The 19,295-nt window shown below is 40.3% G+C and overlaps 1 long non-coding RNA gene across 1 annotated transcript in view; it reads left to right on the top strand.

The window, feature by feature from the left end:
• Positions 1-19,295, top strand: part of LOC145717661 (uncharacterized) — a 205,490-nt gene that overhangs the window by 40,763 nt on the left and 145,432 nt on the right. The window contains exon 2 of the long non-coding RNA XR_014141031.1: positions 4,605-4,713. This is a non-coding gene — a long non-coding RNA (uncharacterized LOC145717661). The remainder of the gene's footprint in view (positions 1-4,604; positions 4,714-19,295) is intronic.

Raw genomic sequence — 19,295 nt, 5'->3', positions numbered from 1 at the left:
GAAGGAGAAGAGCTTGAGTTTGGTTTGGAGTGAAAAAGAGTGAAGGTGGGAGGGGCGGGAAGGACAGTGGCTCTGTTTTTTGTTGTGGTTAGGAGGTGAGGTGGAGAGAAGGTTCCAGAAGCAGCATGCTTTTTTGAACTTTCTTGCCAGAACCAAGGGAGGGAGTGCCCTGGCTTTCTTATAGGTTGGGCTAGATGTGGGGCAAAAGGGAAAGAAAGTGTGTTGGGGGCTGGAATGCCATCAGTGGTCAAACATCAAAAATAGATTCTATCACTGTACTCATAGATCTAATTTATTTATTTTAATGAGTATACAGCATTCTTTTTTTTTTTTTTTTTAAGTAGGCTCCACACTGGGAACCCAAAGCTGGGAGCCCAATGCTGGGCTCAAACTCACTCTTAGATCATGACCTGAGCTGAGATCAAGAATTTGATGCTTAACCGGCTGAGCCAACCAGGCACCCCAGTATATAGCATTCTATCAGTTGAAAAAAAAAAAAAACCAACTTATTTTTCAATTTTCCTACTGAGGGACAATTATATATTTTATACTTTTTTAACTATTAGAAACAGTTCTGCAGAGAACATCTCTGTACAGAATCTTTGCAAGAGTTTTTCTGGGGGGAGCTGCCAGGATTTGGAATTGCTGGCTCAGAAGGTGTCCTGATCTTCAGGTGTACTAGACATTGCCAGATTGTTCTCTGCGGGAACTGTATTAACGTACACTTCCATGTCTGGAAGCAGTAGAGTTTGCACTTTGTTCCGAGGGTGGTGGGAGGCCATTGGACTGGGAGAATGCTCTGATCTGAATAATGAAAACATAACCTGGGGGTGATGAGTGGGAGTGGAAATGGGGGGACAGGTACGAGGCTCTTGTGATCATCTGGGGGAGAGGCGAGAGTGCCTTGGATGGGGGTGGTACAGGTGGAGATGGTGACAAATGGTGGAATTCAGGATATCCTCTGAAGACAGACTTCACAAAACTTGCTGATGGATTGGATGTGGGCTGTGATAGAATGACTCCTAGTTTGTAGTCTCACTACTGAACTGGGGAAGACTGGACAACAAGGGGATGGGGTCAGGGGGAGGCATGGGGATCTAAAGTTGTTTTGGCCATGTTAAGTTTGAAATACCTGTTAGCCACGCTAGTAGAAACGTGGAATGGGCAGCTTGTTATGCATGCTGGGAGCTCAGGAGAAGGGTGGGGGCCATGGAACTACATTTGGGGTCCTATTTAAAGCCCCAGGCATGGGAGATTCTCTAGGTCTATAGAGAAGAGGTTTTCAGGCTGAGTTCTGTGGAACTCTAACAGAATCTGAGAAAGGGAAGCAAATCTAGCAGGGGGAACAGAGGTGGAGGCCAGTGGAAACTGAAATAAAACCAGGAGACAATGGTGAGCCAGGAGGCACGTGAAGACCGTACTTCAAGCAGAAGGGAAAATCACTGTGTCAAATGCTTCTGATGGATTAAGAGGAGCTGGGAGAACAGACCGCAATCATCTGAACCCTTTGGTTACTTTTTCATCTCTGACTTTCCTATATTTTGACACCTTAATTGCAGTCCTCAGTCTTTGTTAATATTATTGGGGGAGTGGGGAATCCACATCACCGTGCAACCCCCATCTCATTCTAAGGATATCATTAAAACGAGAATGGAAAAAATTAAAGAATTAAAAAGTGCTGGAGGCCTTGTATCTGTTGGTTGCCATTTAACCTACCCCATAGTGGCATCCTGGTGTCAAGCAGCTGTGTATATTTTTAAAAAAGCCCATCCAAATGCTCTAGAGGGCCTTTTATATCACGAGTTAGAACTGCCTGGAAGATCTGATTGGCCCAATTCCACAAAGAAATTTCCAATAGGTTTTAAAGCCTTCTGTCTCATTTCTTTGTGCATTTGTTATTAGCTCAATAAATAATAAATAGAGGAATTACCCAGTCACTAATTTGCTTTTTTATCAAGTCAAGTTCATGTTTTAATAAATTGCCATTTTATTGTATTATTGAACATGTGTTATGATATGCCTGTAGTTCAAGTATAAAATTGTTTTTATTATACTATTTGTTTCTTCACTCATACATATTTTCTTCAGCTATAGTTTTTGCGAGTATGCTTGTTCGCTTATTCCTTCCCTGGTCCCATTCTGTTGATGTCTTCTACTAAAATGTTTGCTTTCTTCCTGAATTATTACATTAAGAGAATTAATATTTATTGCTCTCTGACTCTAAGAGTGATTAATGATATCTTTTTAAAAGATGCCTAATTTTTCTTTTTTCTTTTTCTTTTCTTTTTAGGCATAATGTTCTTTGGCTACTGTGATGTTTTATTTTAGTGTTGCCTTTTTAATGGTTACCTATATTTTTAGGGAAATGTTGGTTGAGGTGTGTGAAATTGCTGATATTTGACTATGGATATGGCAATTTCAGATGGCTCAACCTAATACTTTTGTTTGCTTTAGGAATATTTCTTAACAGTCACTCAGCCTTTTCATTAAATTTCTGGCTTTTAGTGGTCACAGATTAATTTGATGAGAGCTTGGTTAGTTTGTTGATCCCATGTGCTCCCTTTTCTCAAGAGATTGCATTCTTGGCTTCCTCACCCCGAACTTGAACTTTTGAGGACCACAGGCCACATACTGCACTTTAGCCCTCTTGCATTACATTCTGAAATTGCTAAAACCTGCATAGAAGTAGCAACGAGACTTCACTTTTTAGGAAAGAGTCGGATCTGGATATGAATGTTGAAGGTGTGCTTTAGTTTAGAGTCCTGTGGATATTTGAAAGTTTTTTCCACTTTATTAAGGCTGCTGCTAGTGTTAGCCTGGGTGAGGACGCCTTGCCCAGCCCACCTTCCTGCATCCTTCCTGTGCACTTTCTCCACCCTCTGGAGAGATGTCCTACCCATTCCATCCTCTGCTTTCCTTCTCCTCCCATCTTCTCTGCTGGTCCCTTATTATAGGCCCCTCCTCTTCTTCTTGGGGATATGATGATGATGATGATGATGATAATAGTAATAAAATAGTTTCCATTTTGTGGAGGACTTAGTACCAGACACTGTGTTTTCTACATGTATTTGCTCATTTAATGTTCCCAATAACCCTCTGGTCATAATAGGTACTATTATTACGCTCAGAGGTGCAGCTACATAATTTGTAGGGCCCGGTGCAAAATAAAAATGTGGGACCCTTTGTTTAGATCTTATTAAGAGTTTCAAGAGAGGGATAACAAAAGATTAAAGCAAGCACAGAGCCCTTCTAAGTGTGGCGCCTTCTGTTACCATGAAGTTTGCAGGCCAATGAAGCTAGTCCTGAGGTGAGGTGAGGTGAGGTGAGACAGGAGGCCAAGTGAAAGTCTTGCATTATGAGATGATGAGATGATGAGCTTGCATGAAACCCAGGTCTGTGGCCTCCCAAGGCCGACTTGTCTCACTGCTCTGCTGTCCTGTAGGAACCTCCTGATCAGTCTCTCTTTCTCTGGTCTTGCTCTCCTCCATTCAACCAGCAGAGTGGTCTTTCTGAAGCTGAAATCTGACCACAGCACACTCCCGCCTCTTCTGGGCCACTGCCTTTGAGTAAATCCTCAACTCCTTGGCGCAGAACCCAGGACCATGTAGGATCTGGCCTCTGCCAGTCCCCCGGCTGGCACCCAATCTCATCCCCTCCCCACATGGACCTCCTATGCTTTGGCCATCCTGACCCGCTTGAAGATCTGGAACATGCCATGCTCTTTCTTGCCTTCTTGGTTTCTCATGTGCTCATCTCTTTCCCTGACATCCCCCTACCCTCAAATCTCTAGCAAATTCGTATTCATTCTTGAATATCCAGTGTGACTATTTCTTTCTGTTTGAAGCATCTTTGAATCACTCTAGCAGAGCTGGTGCCTTCCTCCTCTGCCCTGTCTGTCCCGTGAAATCATGTCTGTTCAGGTGCATTGTTGCAGTATGTTCGGTCATCTGTTTCTCGTGTCTGTTTCCGACCACGCTGAGCTCTTCATGGGCAGGAACAGTGTTTTAGTTGGTGTTGTGTCTCCTTGGCTGCCCCAGGGCTTGACATTAGGTATGTGTAAGATCAATGCTAATTGTGTTGACCTAAACTCAGGACCGGCCTAAAGAGGGATATGATGATAGTTGAACTGGATGAGAAGAGTTGAGGGCGTTGACCACTGGCGACAGACCCAAAGTGTCATCAGACTGAAAAGACGTAGGTTAGATGGGTACCTGTAACAGTTGTGTGTTTGTGCTCAGCTGGGACCAAGGGCAGGCATGAATAGGCGCGTCCAGGCCTTTCCCTCCCATGAGGTCACACCAGATCATGGCGTCTGAGCCCACCAGTACAGAGGACGGTCCCTTGGAGAAACCGGGGGAAGCTCCTATCCCTTGAGGTCACCTAGGGGAAGAGAACATACTGGTTGCTCAAATGTGGAAGGAAATGATTTTCCCTTCTTCTCCCCTTAGGTAATTAATTAATACTTCAAAGAGAATTTCAACTTTATGCAATGATTTATATTAAAGCCCTGAACAGAAAATATAAAAGCAGCAGCTTTGCTAAATAAACCTAAGTAATTAGCAGTCTAATCAGTATTTTAAAGTTTATTCTTTTTCGTTTCTTAGGTATGTGCTTTTCAACTTCCCATTCTGCCAAGGCCGCTGTGTGCGTGAGCCTCGTGACCTGACCATCATCATAAGCCTTGGAGCGTGTTGCCTCCCCGGTGGGGAAAAGGTAGGATCTTTTCTCTTGAGAAAACTTCTACCGGTTCTTTTGTGAGTCTTATCCCAGGAGTATCCTTCCCTTCCTTCAGCCTCTTTCACTGACAAGCCTTCTCTTGAAAAGGTGTTTATTCCTAAGCTAGATCACAACTACGAAGAAAGCTTTTACCAAACATTTTTGAAGGTGTGATCCCGAATATTTGTCTTGCTCTATTTTCTGAAAAAAGATGTGGGCTTTTGTTTTTCTCCCTTTACGTGTGATTATATGGACCGTTTCCCAGGGTCCCCATCTTTCTGTGTTTGGGGCATGTTTGGAGTCATGTTCTGGAACATGAGCAGATCTTGAGTGGTTGTCGCAAGCTGCTTGAGAAAGCTGTCGCCTGAGTACAGTGGCCCTTCTCTTTGTTTGCATCTGTATGGTTTCTCTGTAGTCTCCCTCTTTCTCTTGCTCTCTCTGTCTTTCTTGCTATCTCCTCGGATATATAGGAAGACTTGGATTTTTGTCCTCCTGGTTATCTTTATGGTAATACCTTTGTATAATACCTTAAATACCCATCCCCTTTTTGGTCCTGTGTATTGGGTGTCCTACCATGAGTAATGTTTGGAATAGCTTATAAATCTTCTCCATTTCTTTTCTCCAATTCTGCCTCTGATTTAAAATAAAATTATTTTACTCATAGTTAATACTGATAGGCAATTGGTGAGGTCCTTCTTCTATATATGCTCCCCTCACTCTACTCATTTTTCATGTTTGTATTTTATCTGCGTTGTCGAGCATGTCAATCATACGGTCCTGGCACCCTTATCTCCATCACCTGGTCCTGGTTCTATAGTTAAATGTGCTCAGTGCCCACCACGGGTCCTTCACCAACCCTCTGCAATCATTTCTTAGCTGTCTGAAGTTTCTTCTCTAGTAGATGCTTTCAGGAAGGGCTCATGGGAACAATATGCCCTGAACCTTCTTTGTTTATGTATTTTATTTATTTTCAAGCAATCACGGACTTACAGAAAAGTTAAAGTACTACACCAAGAAATTTTTTCCCTACAAATCATTTGAGAATAAGTTGCTTACCTGATGCCTTGTGCCCCTGAATACTTGAGTGTGTTTTTCCTACAAAGACATTCACCTACGATAACCTCAATATTAGGAAAATTGCGTTGACACAATACTAACATCTCATACTCAGACGAAACTCAGAGTTTGACCAAGTGTTCTGATAGCATCTTTTAAATCGAAAAGACCCAGCCAGGATCATGCATTGCATTAAGCAGTCACTTCTCTTTACCGCCTTCTATCTGGAACAGTTCCTCAGACTTTCCTTGACTTTGATGACCTTAAGATAACAAACCAGTTAATTTGTAGAATGTCCCTCAAGTTGGGTTTGTCTGATGCCATCTGATGATTAGACTCAGGCTGTGCATTTTTGGGAAGAACACTACAAAAGTGCTGCTATCCAATTGCACTACTAGGTATTTACCCCAAAGATGCAAATGTAGGGATCCGAAGGGGCACCTGCAGCCCAATGTTTATAGCAGCAATGTCCGCAACAGCCAAACTATGGAAAGAGCCCAGATGTCCATCGACAGATGAATGGATAAAGAAGATGTGGTATATATATACACAATGGAATATTATGCAGCCATCAAAAAAATGAAATCACCACTTACAATGATGTGGTTGGAACTAGAGTGTATTATGCTAAGAGAAATAAGTCAATCAGAGAAAGACAGTTATCATATGATCTCACTGATATGGGGAATTTAAGAAACAAGACAGAGGATCATAGGGGAAGAGAGGAAAAAAACAAAACAAGATGAAATCAGAGAGGGAGACAAACCATAAGAGACTCTTAAGCATAGAAAACAAACTGAGGGTTGCTGTAGGAGAAGGGGTCGGGGGATGGGGTAACTGGGCGATGGACATTCAGGAGGGCGTGTGATGTAATGGCCACTGGGTGTTATATAAGAATCAATGACCTCTACCTCTGAAACCAGTAATACATCATATGTTAATTGAATTTAAATAAAAATAAATAAGTTAAAAAAAATTGATGCTGTGTTCTCAGTGCATCCAGTCAGGTGGCACACATTTTTGACTTGTTCCCACAACTGATGTGTTCACTGTGATCACTTGATTGAGGTGATGTTTGCCAAGCTTCTCTACTGTCAAGTTACTCTTTCCCTCTTTGTAGTTAATTAGCACTTTGTGGGGATATACTTTGAAACTGTATAAATACTCTGTTCCTCATCACATTTTCAATTCATTCATTCATTCATTCATTCATATCAGACTCAAGGTTTCCTATTTCATATGGTGGATTATACTCCATTATTATCATTATTTATTTTGAAGCTCAGACTGTCTCAGATTTGTCCCACATTTGCATCTTTGTCTATCATCCATCCATCTACCATTCATCAATCAATCAATCAATCAATCATATCATATTCCAGTATCTAACTGGAATCATATCAGTACCTCCAATTCCTGGGGCACCTGGGTGGCTCACTCGTTAAGTGTCTGCCTTTGGCTCAGGTCATGATCCCAGGATTCTGGGATCGAGCCCTGCATCGGGCTCCCTGCTCACTGGGAAGCCTGCTTCTCCCTCTCCCACTTCCCCTGCATGTGTTCCCTCTCTCACTGTGTCTCTCTCTGTCAAATAAATAAATAAAATCTTAAAAAAAAAAAATACTCCAATTCCAATTCAATACCACAAAGTTCATTCTATTTTATTCCTTTTCTTTTTTTTAAATTTAAATTTTAATTAATTTATTTTTAAAGATTTTATTTATTTATTTAATTGACAGAGAGAGAGAGAGACAGTGAGAGAGGGAACACAAGCAGGGGGAGTGGGAGAGGGAGAAGCAGGCTCCCCGCTGAGCAGAGAGCCCGATGATGCGAGGCTTGATCCCAGGACCCCGAGATTATGACCTGAGCCGAAGGCAGAGGCTTAATTGACTGAGCCACCCAGGCGCCCCTATTTTACTCCTTTTCCATGTTTGTATCCCTTTTCTTCAACAGTGAGAAACTGACTCCTATTATCCTTAATGTTGTAACTTATTTGTTCAACTCTCCTGCAAGTAACAGATGTCCCAGCCTGACTGCCCCCTTTGCCCTTTGCATGGATGTTCTTACTCTGCTTGGGATCTCACTCCCCATTTCAGGATGTCCCCATGTGGATATCCTTTCACCCCACTTAGGCATTTATCCCCTGTACCCCATCCATCCTACTTGGCCTCTGACTCCCTACACTGGGGTGCCTCCCCACCCTCCCTCACCCACGCTGATGCCCCCTTCCCCTGCCTGGGCTTTGGCATCCCAAGCCAGATTGTCCTTTTCATCCCATTTGGACTATGACTTTCTAGTCAGGCTTTACCCCCCTGTGCCTCAGCACTCCAAGTCATGCCTCCCTTATGTTGACGTCTTCCTCTTCCCTCTCAGGTTCTGCTAGGTGCCCTCTTCTGTGAATGCCTTCCTCAACCCACTTGGACTTTTGCATCCCACCTTAGGCCATCGTGGCTGCTCCCTGCCCTCATCCCCACCCCCTTGCAAGTGACTACCTTGTTTTCCTCTACCTGCTGGCTGAGTGAGGACTGAACTGTTCAGGAAGGGAAGGAGGAAGATGAAGCAGGAAGAGCTGATATCTGATATCTTATGTGCTTGTAAGAGATTGGGCTGTGACCTTATACTTGAAAGGTATTCAGGATATAATTTGGTGAACATTATCTTTCCTGGAGGATCTGAAATATGCTACTCTTATGTGTTCTGGCTTTGAAGGTTACTGTTGGAAAGTTTGATGCCAGGTTGATTTACTTTTCCTTAAGAGTCACTTCGTCTTTTTGTCTAAATGCTGTAAAATTTTTTTTTCTTCTTTATAGTTCCATTGTTTGACTAGAGTGTTGACCATTCTGGGTTGATTTTCCCAGGTACATGGTGTGTCTTATAAATATGAAGGTTCAAGTCTCCTTTTATTTTAGGGAATATTTTTGAATTATACTTTTTTTAAAAGTGTTTTTTTTTAGTTCCATTGCTTTGGTTTTCTTCCCATGCATATGTTGGCTCTTTTTTGCTTGTCTTTTATGTCTATCATTTTTCTCTTATGCTCTTTATTCCTTTCTTCATTTGTTTTAGTTTCCCCTTTCTTCTCATTTTCACAAATTTATTCTCTTACTGTACTTACTGTGGTTTCTAGTCATTCCTTCGGGTTTAGTCTTCACTCCTGAATTTTTTTTTTCTTTTGTTTAGATTTGTTTCTGAGTTCTGTCAGCTCCTTTCATACACGCCTTGTGTCTGGCCATCTCATTTATGCTGTTTTTTTCATAGCTTCTCCTATTTTCTTAATTTCATTTAACTCATTTTGAAATATGAGCTCACTGTTTTCATCTGCTCTGTAGTCATATTTTTCTGAATATTTGTTTTCTGAATATATGTTATGGGAACCATTTTTCTCTCTTTTTGATATTTTTGAATGGGGGATTGACTATAATCTTCTTCTGTTGCTGAAGTTGTATTTTTATTTGTTGATTTATTTATTTATTTTAGAGAGAGAGAGTGTGCATGAGCGGAGGGAGGGACAGAGGGAGAGGGAGAGAAGCAGACTCCCTGCTGAGTGTAGAGCTGATAGAGGGCTCCATTCCACCACCCCGAGATCATGACTTGAGCCAAAATCAAGAGTCCATGGCTTAACTGACTGAGCCACCCAGGTGCCCCTGAAGTTGTAATTTTAGAAGGAAGTTCATGTATAGGGTTGGGAGTTGGCCAGAGTGTCCTTCTCTCCTTTCTGATTCTATCACAAAGTATTTATTTATTTGTTTATTTAAAAACAATTTTTTTAAAGATTTTATTTATTTGACAGAGAGAGACACAGCGAGAGAGGGAGCACAAGCAGGGGGAGTGGGAGAGGGAGAAGCAGGCTTCCCGTGGAACAGGGAGCCCGATGCGGGGCTCGATCCCAAGGTCCTGGGATCATGACCTGAGCCGAAAGCAGACACTTAACGACTGAGCCACCCAGTCGCCCCTATCACAAAGTATTAATGGTTCTTGTGCATTCCTCTCTTCAGTGCTTTGTGATAATTTGCTTCCTCTCGTCCCCTCCCCCATTAGTATTTGAACATTTTCTCTCTTTCATGCCCAGGTGCCCTGCCCTGATTGACTTGGGCTCTACTCCCAGCTGTTTCTCCTCAATCTGGGCTCTCTCTTTTTGGAAGGAAGCCCCACTGGGTGTTCCTGAGAGTCCTGATGGTCAGCTGCCTAGCACCTTTCTGACTTCCTATAGTGGCCTTGCTCTCACCATGAAGCCCCTCCAAGTTTCACCTGTTGGGCCTAGATCCACACCTGAGTTGGGAGCCCCTCCTTTTAGAACTGACCACTAGGTGTCAATCTCTCATTTGCCCAGCTCTTAGGATCTGGTTTCTCCTGTTTCTGGCCTGCTTTCATTCTCATGTGGGTCTCACTGCTGTCAGTGGTTGGCCCCACCAACCTGTATTATGTTGCTGAGAATTCTTTGTGACCTAGTTTTGTTGATGACGTCATCCATGAGTTTTGTCTTTTGCTCTCCTACTTAATCTCCTTTTTTAAGAGGGGAGAACCATGCTGGCAACACTTGTATCTTACTTCTCTCTTCCTTTTGTCTGTTTTCACAGCTTGGACCCCATCCATCTCTGTGTGCTTTTTTGATTGGGGCTTAAAAGAACCCTCTAAGGACCCATTCTATATGGAATGACTCATCTCATTCTCTAGTGATAGATTCTTGGCTCTTATTCCTGTTTGAGGTATTGGCTGTGAAAAGTCACGTGAGGGAGTAGCAAGCTCTCAGGTTTCTTGTGAGGGAAAGCCAATAGGATTTTTAGAATGTGATAAAAATTGCACATTAGGACGCCTGGGCATAAAGGGTTACTATCCATAATCTATAAAGAACTTATCAAAGTCAACACCCCAAAACCAAATAATCCAGTTAAGGAATGGGCAGAAGACATGAATAGACATTTTTCTAAAGAAGACATCCAGATGGCTAACAGACACATGAAAAGATGCTCAACATCACTCATCATCAGGGAAATGCAAATCAAAACCACAGTGAGATGCCACCTCACACCTGTCAGAATGGCTTAAATATAAAACACAAGAAACAATAATAAATAATAAATGGTGTTGGGAAAACTGGACAGCAACGTGCAAAAGGATGAAACCGGACCACTTTCTTACACCATATACAAAAATAAATTCAAAATGGATGAAAGACCTAAATGTAAGATAAGAAACCATCAAAATCCTAGAGGAGAACATAGGCAGTAACCCCTTTGACCTTGGCCATAGCAACTTCTTGCAAGACAGGTCTCCAGAGGCAAGGGAAACAAAAGCAAAAATGAACTATTGGGACTTCATTAAGATAAAAAGCTTCTGCACAACAAAGGACACAATCAATGAAACTAAAAGACAGTTTGTGGAGTGGGAGAAGATATTTGCAAGTGACATATCTGATAGAGGGTTACTATCCAAAATCTATAAAGAACTTATCAAAGTCAAAACCCCAAAACCATTAAGCGACTGCCTTCAGCTCAGGTCATGATCCTGGAGTCCCAGGATTGAGTCCTGCATTGGGCTCTTTGCTCAGCAGGGAGTCTGCTTCTCCCTCTGACCTTCCCCCCTTCATGTGCTCTCTCTCACTCTCTCATTCTCTCTCTCTCAAATAAATAAAATCTTTAAAAAAATTATACATTAATTTTTTTGTGTTTTGTTTTGTTTGGAAGTGATTGTGTTGCAACGTTTTACTACTAAAAAGCCTGATTCAGTGCCACATACCCATATTTAAAATAAAGGAAGCATCTTGCTTCTTTATGTTTTTGTTCTTTTTCTCCCTCTTAGATTCAGTCTGTTTTATTTTAGTTTGGTTTTATTAATTAACTGTAATACTTTAAGTAGCGTCATGATCTAGAATTTTCTGATATGCATGTTTATGACATAAATAATACATCTCAATAGACACCAAAAGGCATTTGATACATTTCTAAATTAATTCAAGATTTTTGTTTGGAAACACAAACGACTCCAAATAACCAAAGCAATCCTGAAAAAGAAAAAAAGTGGGAGGCATCATGATTCTGAACTTGAATTCAGACCTTGCCTTAAAGGTATTAGGGTTAGTATTGGTCATAATTTTGTATTTTGTGTGTAACTGTTGTCAGAATCTATTTCAAAACCCTCAGTTTATTACCACTTTCTTGGCTGTAGCCATAATGAGTGTTGTTTTTAGATAATCTTTAAGAGATTGCTAGTATCTTGTAAAGTATGATAACATAGCCCTTGCATTATTTAACATAAATATGATTTCTTCTTATAAATCGTGATTTTGATCTTCAAAATACATTGTCATATTACATTACGTAACTCACTAAATTTCGATCTCAGTTATGTGGGTGGAAAAAGCAAATCAGAGGAAATGAGGCTAAATGGAGTAGAAGAATCAGAGAAAAAATTTAGTCAAATGCATCAGATCAAGTAGAATTTATGCCAGGAGTACAAATTTGGTTTACCATATGAAAGCTAATCAAGGTACTTCATCAGATTGACAGAAAGAAGAAAAATGATTTGATCATCTCAATAGGTACCAAAAGGCATTTGATACATTTCTAAATTAATTCAAGATTTTTGTTTGGAAACACAAACAACCCCAAATAACCAAAGCAATCCTGAAAAAGAAAAAAAGTGGGAGGCATCATGATTCTGGACTTCAAGCTACATTACAAAGCTGTAGTCATCAAGACAGTATGGTACTGGCACAAAAACAGATACATAGATCAATGGGACAGAATAGAAAACCCAGAAATGGACCCACAACTAGATGGTCTACTAATTTTTGACAAAGCAGGAAAGAATATCCAATGGAAAAAAGACAGTCTCTTTAATAAATGGTGTTTGGAAAACTGGACAGCAACATGCAGAAGGATGAAACTGGACCACTTTCTTACACCATACACAAAAATAAATTCAAAATGGATGAAAGACCTGAATGTAAGACAGGAAACCATCAAAATCCTAGAGGAGAACATAGGCAGTAACCCCTTTGACCTTGGCCATAGCAACTTCTTGCAAGACAGGTCTCCAGAGGCAAGGGAAACAAAAGCAAAAATGAACTATTGGGACTTCATTAAGATAAAAAGCTTCTGCACAACAAAGGACACAATCAATGAAACTAAAAAACAGCTTATGGAGTGGGAAAAGATATTTGCAAGTGACATATCTGATAGAGGGTTACTATCCAAAATCTATAAAGAACTTATCAAAGTCAACACCCCAAAACCAAATAATCCAGTTAAGGAATGGGCAGAAGACATGAATAGACATTTTTCTAAAGAAGACATCCAGATGGCTAACAGACACATGAAAAGATGCTCAACATCACTCATCATCAGGGAAATGCAAATCAAAACCACAGTGAGATGCCACCTTACACCTGTCAGAATGGCTAAAATATAAAACACAAGAAACAACAGATGTTGGTAAGGATGTGGAGAAAGGGGAACCCTCTTACACTGTTGGTGGGAATGCAAACTGGTGCAGTAACTCTGGAAAACAGTATGGAGGTTTCTCAAAAAATTGAAAATAGAGCTACGCTATGACCCAGCAATTACACTACTACATATTTACCCAAAGGATAAAAAAATACAGATTCAAAGAGGCACATACACCCCAGTGTATATATATGCACACACACACACACAGGAATATTACTCAGCCATTAAAAAGAATGAAATCTTGCCCCTTGCAGCAACATGGATGGAGGTAGAGTGTATTATGCTAAGCAAAATAACTCAGTCAGAGAAAGACAAATACCATGTGATTTAACTCATATGTGGAATTTAGGAAACAAAACAGATGAACGTGTGGGAAGGGAAAAAAGAGAGAAGGAGAGCGGAACCGTGAGAGACTCTTAACTATAGAGATCAAACTTAGAGTTGATGGAGGGACGTGGGTGGGGGATGGGCTAAATAGGTGATGGGTATTAAGGAGGGCACTTGTTATGATGAGCACTGGTGTTATATGTAAGCTATGAATTACTAAATTCTATTCTTCAAACAAACAAACAAAAAACCTCAACAAATTAGGATTAGAAAGTATCTTTAACCTTCTCATAAAGAACAACAACATTATACTTAATGGTAAAATATTGAAAAGTTTTCTCTTTAGATTGAGAAAAAGAGGAAGTTGTCTGTTCTCACTGCTATTCTTCAGTGAGCTGGAGGCTCTAGGTAGAGTTAAAGGCAAAAAAGACAGCAAAAAGAAACAAATGGTATGAAGATCAAAAGAAGAAAAAGTAAAATTATTTTCATGTTCAAATGACATAATCATTCATATAGAAAATCCTAAGGAATCCACAAAAACATTACTGGAACCAATACATGACTTTAGAAAGGTTATAAGATCAAGGTCAATATAAAAAATTCAATTATATTTTTGACACATGTCCTTTCAGCAGAGCAGTGGAGGCAAAGCCTGACTCCAGAGGTTAAGAGAATATGGGAGGTTCTGATTTGAGTGAAGGTTGGGTAAACACATTCCACCTTGCTCTCCGTCTGAATGTAGCGAAAAACCCTGGGAAGAATGCATAAAGCAGATATCAGAGGACTCTAAAAAGTAAATGATAGCAGGCATATTGGGGAAGAAAACCAGAACATGAAATACAATTAATCCAGTGGTGACTTTCTTTTTTCCTTTTTTTTTTTTTCCTCCTTTGTCTTCTGGCTGGGATCCAAAGACAACTTGATCTCTAAACCTGCATCCTGGCACAGACAGAAATATCTGAAAGAGAAGCCCTTTCTTTCTGGTTTAAGGAACAGAAGTAATGGCTGAAATTTCCTCAAATTTGGTAAAAGACGTAAAATTACAGAGTCAAACCCAGTGAACCCCAAACAGAAAAACTCATAGAGATCTATAGCCAGATACATCATATTCAAACTGCTACAGATAAAAGAGAAAGAGAAAGAAAAATCCTAAAAGTAGCCAGAGAAAAACAATTGTCTATGGGGGAACCATAATTTGAGAGACCGTGGTTTCTCCTTAGATGCTGTGGAGGACAGGAGGCAGTGGAAACATTTTTAAAGTGCTGAATGGGAAGAACTGTCAAGTCAGAATTCCGTATCCAGGGAAAATGCCCTTCACAAATGAAGATAAAATAGAAACTTTCTTAGATGAAGGAAAACCAAGAGAATGTGTCAGCAGCAGACCTGCTTTAATGTAATGTTAAAAGAACTTCTTTAGGCAGAAGGGAAGTGATGGAACTTTCAGAGGGAGACTTAGAACTTCAGGAATAAGGAAAAACAACATAAGTGGAAAATATGTGGATAAATTTACCAGACAATTCCTCTCCCTTTAAGTTATTTAAGATATGTATGGTGGCTGAAAGCAAAAATTATAACATTATCTGGTGGGGTTTTCATTGTATGTAAATGCAATGTGTATGATGGCCACAACAGAAATGAGGGAGGGTAAGTGATCCTATGTGGGGATAAGTTTTCTCTGTCTTTCACACTCAAGGGGTAGAGGGTGATGTCAGTGAAAATGGCAGAGTAAGGACATCCAAAAATCCTCTCCTCCATAAAAGCAAGGAGAACATTGGCAAAAGTTGTCAGAATCAACTTTCCAAGAACTCTGAAGTCTTGTAGAGCATTCATTTTGTTTTTTTAATGGCTGAATTTCAGTAAAAACTGTGAGTGTTGTAGTGGTTTAAATTGCTCTATTTCCATTCCTCCTTCCTCACTCCATGGTAACTTTGACAACCAACAGCTTGCTTTTGTGGTGGGAACCACCAGTCTGGCAGGCACTAGAGGGAGCAGATGCAGTTGGAGCTTCTTCAAAAGCCGCATTCCCAAGATTTAATCCGGTGGTTCCTTGTAAGACCTCACTCACATGACTGTGTTTGACCTGACTGGAACAACCACAAACAGCCTTTTCCCTGGGAATGTTTGTGAAAAACAATCAATGGCATTTGTTTAACATTCCAGCTGCCTGAGGCAGTGGGTAATATTTGGGGCAAATAATAGGCAAACCAGAGGCATACGAAGAAAAACAAGGGAATGATATGTTAATGGAGGCTTTGAAAAGCTCCAACGTATTCCTGGGAATTTAGAAGGCCATGTGCATGCCCAGGGATGTGCACGTGCTCAGGAAAAACCTGAGAAGGTCCTGTGCTTTTGTCTTCGGCCAACTTTGAGGGTCTTTGCAAGCAGGAAGTTAAGGCTGAAGCTGAGTTATAAATTGCCTCCTGAGTGTTGAAGGTGTGCCTCAACATGCATAAAGAGTCCCTCAGCAAGGGCGCCTGGGTGGCTCAGTTGGTTAAGCGACCTCCTTCGGCTCAGGTCATGATCCTGGAGTCCCGGGATCGAGTCCCACATCGGGCTCCCTGCTCAGCAGGGGGTCTGCTTCTCCCTCTGCCCTCTTCCCTCTCGTGCTCTCTGTCTCTCATCCTCTCTCTCTCAAATAAATAAATAAAATCTTTAAAAAAAAAAAAGAGTCCGTCAGCAAAGACTAGGAGACTTACTGGTTTCAAGAATTTAAGGAAATCTGTCCTATCATTAGCTGACCACAAAGTTAACTGAGCAGAGACTTCAGTGCCCACATACAACAATGAATATATATTTTACAATTCAGAAAAGTCATTAAACAAGCAAAACAACAACAACAACAACAACAAATCTTGGGAAGTATGTATGTGTGGGGATCTGATGTCCAGAGTTGTCACACTCAAAATGTACAGTTTCCAACCAAAAAAAAATTATGAAACATTCAAAGAAATATGAATGTATGGCCCATACATGGGAAAAAAAATAGTAGTCAATAGAGAGTGTTCCTGAGGAACCTCAGATGTTGGATTTACTATACAAAGACTTTAAGTCAATTATCTTAAAGTGTTCAAAGAATGAAAGGAAACCATGTCCAAGAACTAAAGGAAAGTATCAAAATTATCTCATAAAATAGAGATTAGTAACAAAGAGTCAGAAATTAAAAGAACAAAATAGCAATTTTAGGGTAGAAAAGTACAATACCTGAAATTAAAAATTCACTAGAGGGGCTCAACAGTGCATCTGAGGAAGCAGAAGACCCAGTGAACTTGAGGTCAATTGAGATTATCTAGTCTGGTAAACAGAAAGAAAAGAGGATGAATAAATAGGAACAGAGCCTCAGAGACCTGTGGAGCACCAGAAATCATATGCATAAGGGAATCCTAGAGGGAGAGGAGAGATAAAGAAAGGAGAGAAATAACATCTAAAGAAGTAATAGCATAGGGACACCTGGGTGGCTCAGTTGTTAAGCGTCTGCCTTTGGCTCGGGTCATGATCCCAGGGTCCTGGGATTGAGCCCCACATTGGGCTCCCTGCTCAGCGGAGAGCTTGCTTCTCCCTCTCCCACTCCCCCTGCTTGTGTTCCCCCCCGTCACATAAATAAATAAAATCTTAAAAAAAAATGAAGTAATGGCATAAAACTTCCCAAATTTGATGGAAAACATTAATCTACACATTGAAGGAGCTCAACAAGTCTTATATAAGATAAACTCAAAGAAATTCATACCTAGACACATTATAATCAAAGACATTGCAATCAAATTGCAATCTAAAGACATCTTTGAAAGAGATCTGGAAAGCAGTAAGAGAAGTGTCACATCATGTACAAGAGATCCTAACAAGCTAATTTCTCATCAGAAACCATGGAAACCAGAAGGCAGTAAGATGTTATATTCAAAGAGCCAAAAGAAAATGATGGTCATTCAAGAATTCTATATATAGCAAAATTATCTTTGAAGGATAAAGAAGAAATTGAGACATTGCCAGATAAACACAGAGAATTTATCATTAGCAGACAGGCCCTGCAAGAAATACTGAAGGAGGGGCGCCTGGGTGGCTCAGTTGGTTAAGCGACTGCCTTCGGCCCAGGTCATGATCCTGGAGTCCTGGGATCGAGTCCCGCATCGGGCTCCCTGCTCGGCAGGGAGTCTGCTTCTCCCTCTGACCCTCCTCCCTCTCATGCTCTCTGTCTCTCATTCTCTCTGTCTCAAATAAATAAATAAAATCTTTAAAAAAAAAAAAAAAAAGAAATACTGAAGGAAATCCTTTAGGCTGACATGAAAGGACACTAGACAGTAACTTAAATCCACATGCTGAAATAAAAAGTTCCAGTAAAGTTAAGTAGGTAAATATAAAAGATAGTATAAATGTAATTTTTATTTGTAACTCGGTTTTTTCTCCTATCTGATTTAAAAGACAATCACATAGACCTAAATCCAAACGTATCAATAATTATATTAAATGTAATTCATCTGCACACACTAACTGAAAGTATGGGATTGTCAAATTGGACTAAATAACAGGAGCCAACTATCTCCTGTCTACAAGAACTCATTCTAAATACAACAGTGTAGGTAAATTAAATATTAGAAAAAGATGTACTAAGCAAATACTAATCATAGAAAACTGGAGTGGCTATATTAATATTAAAATTGCCTTCAGAGAAAGGTAAATTATCAGGGATAATGAGGGACATTACATAATGATAAAAGGGTCAATTCACCATGAACACATAGCTATTCTAAATGTGTATGTACCTAACAAAATAACTTGGAAATACATGAAGCAAAAACCTGATTGAATTTAAAGGAGAAATCTACAATTATAGTTGGAGACTTCAACATTTCTCTCAATAATTTATATAATGAATAGAGAGAAACTCAACAAGGATGTAGAAGAATTGATCAATACCATCAACCAGCTGGATGTAATTCACATGTATAGAACACTCCATCTACCAACAACAAAATATACATGCTTTCCAAGCACACATGGGACATTTACCAATATATATTACCACACCTCGTGTCATAAAACCGTCTTAACAAAGTTAAAAGAATGAAAATCAAATGATGTGTGTTCTCTGAGGCAGAGTGGAATTTAATAGGAAATAAGAAGAGATAAATTGTAGATTGTGATTAGAAACAAATTGTATTGGTTTGCTAATCCTGCGTAACTATTACCACAAACTTAGTGGCTTAAAACAATACATATTTAGGGGCGCCTGGGTGGCTCAGTCATTAAGCGTCATCTGTCTTTGGCTCAGGTCATGATCCCAGGGTCCTGGGATTGAGTCCCGCATCAGGCTCCTTCCTCAGTGGGTAGTCTGCTTCTCCCTTACCCACTCCCTCTGCTTGTGTTCCCTCTCTCGCTGTCTCTCTCTGTCAAATAAATAAAATCTTAAAAAAAAACCCCAACAATACACATTTATTATCTCAAGTTTCTATGGATTGGGAGTTCAGACATGGTTTAGCTGAGCTCTCTGCTTAGGGTCTCACAAGGCTGCAATTAAGGTGTTGGCCAGGACTGGGTTGTCATCTGGAGGTTCCACTGGGGAAAAATCCACTTACCACTTGTGGTTGTTGGCAACACTTAGCTTCTTGGGGATGTAGGACTGAGAGATTTAGTTTTTTTCTGGTTGTTGACTCAAGGCATCCTCAGCTTATAGAGGTTACCCGAAATTTCTTGCCACTTTGAATTTTCCAACGTGGCCATTTATTTCCTCACATTCAACAAAGGAGAAAGTTCCAAGAGTGC

The sequence above is a fragment of the Leptonychotes weddellii genome, chromosome 16, assembly GCF_054177405.1.
Source record: "Leptonychotes weddellii isolate Sample4059 chromosome 16, ASM5417740v2, whole genome shotgun sequence".
Taxonomy (NCBI): domain Eukaryota; kingdom Metazoa; phylum Chordata; class Mammalia; order Carnivora; family Phocidae; genus Leptonychotes; species Leptonychotes weddellii.
Note: the sequence above shows the minus strand (reverse complement) of the source record. Positions and strands in the feature narration are given on the sequence as shown.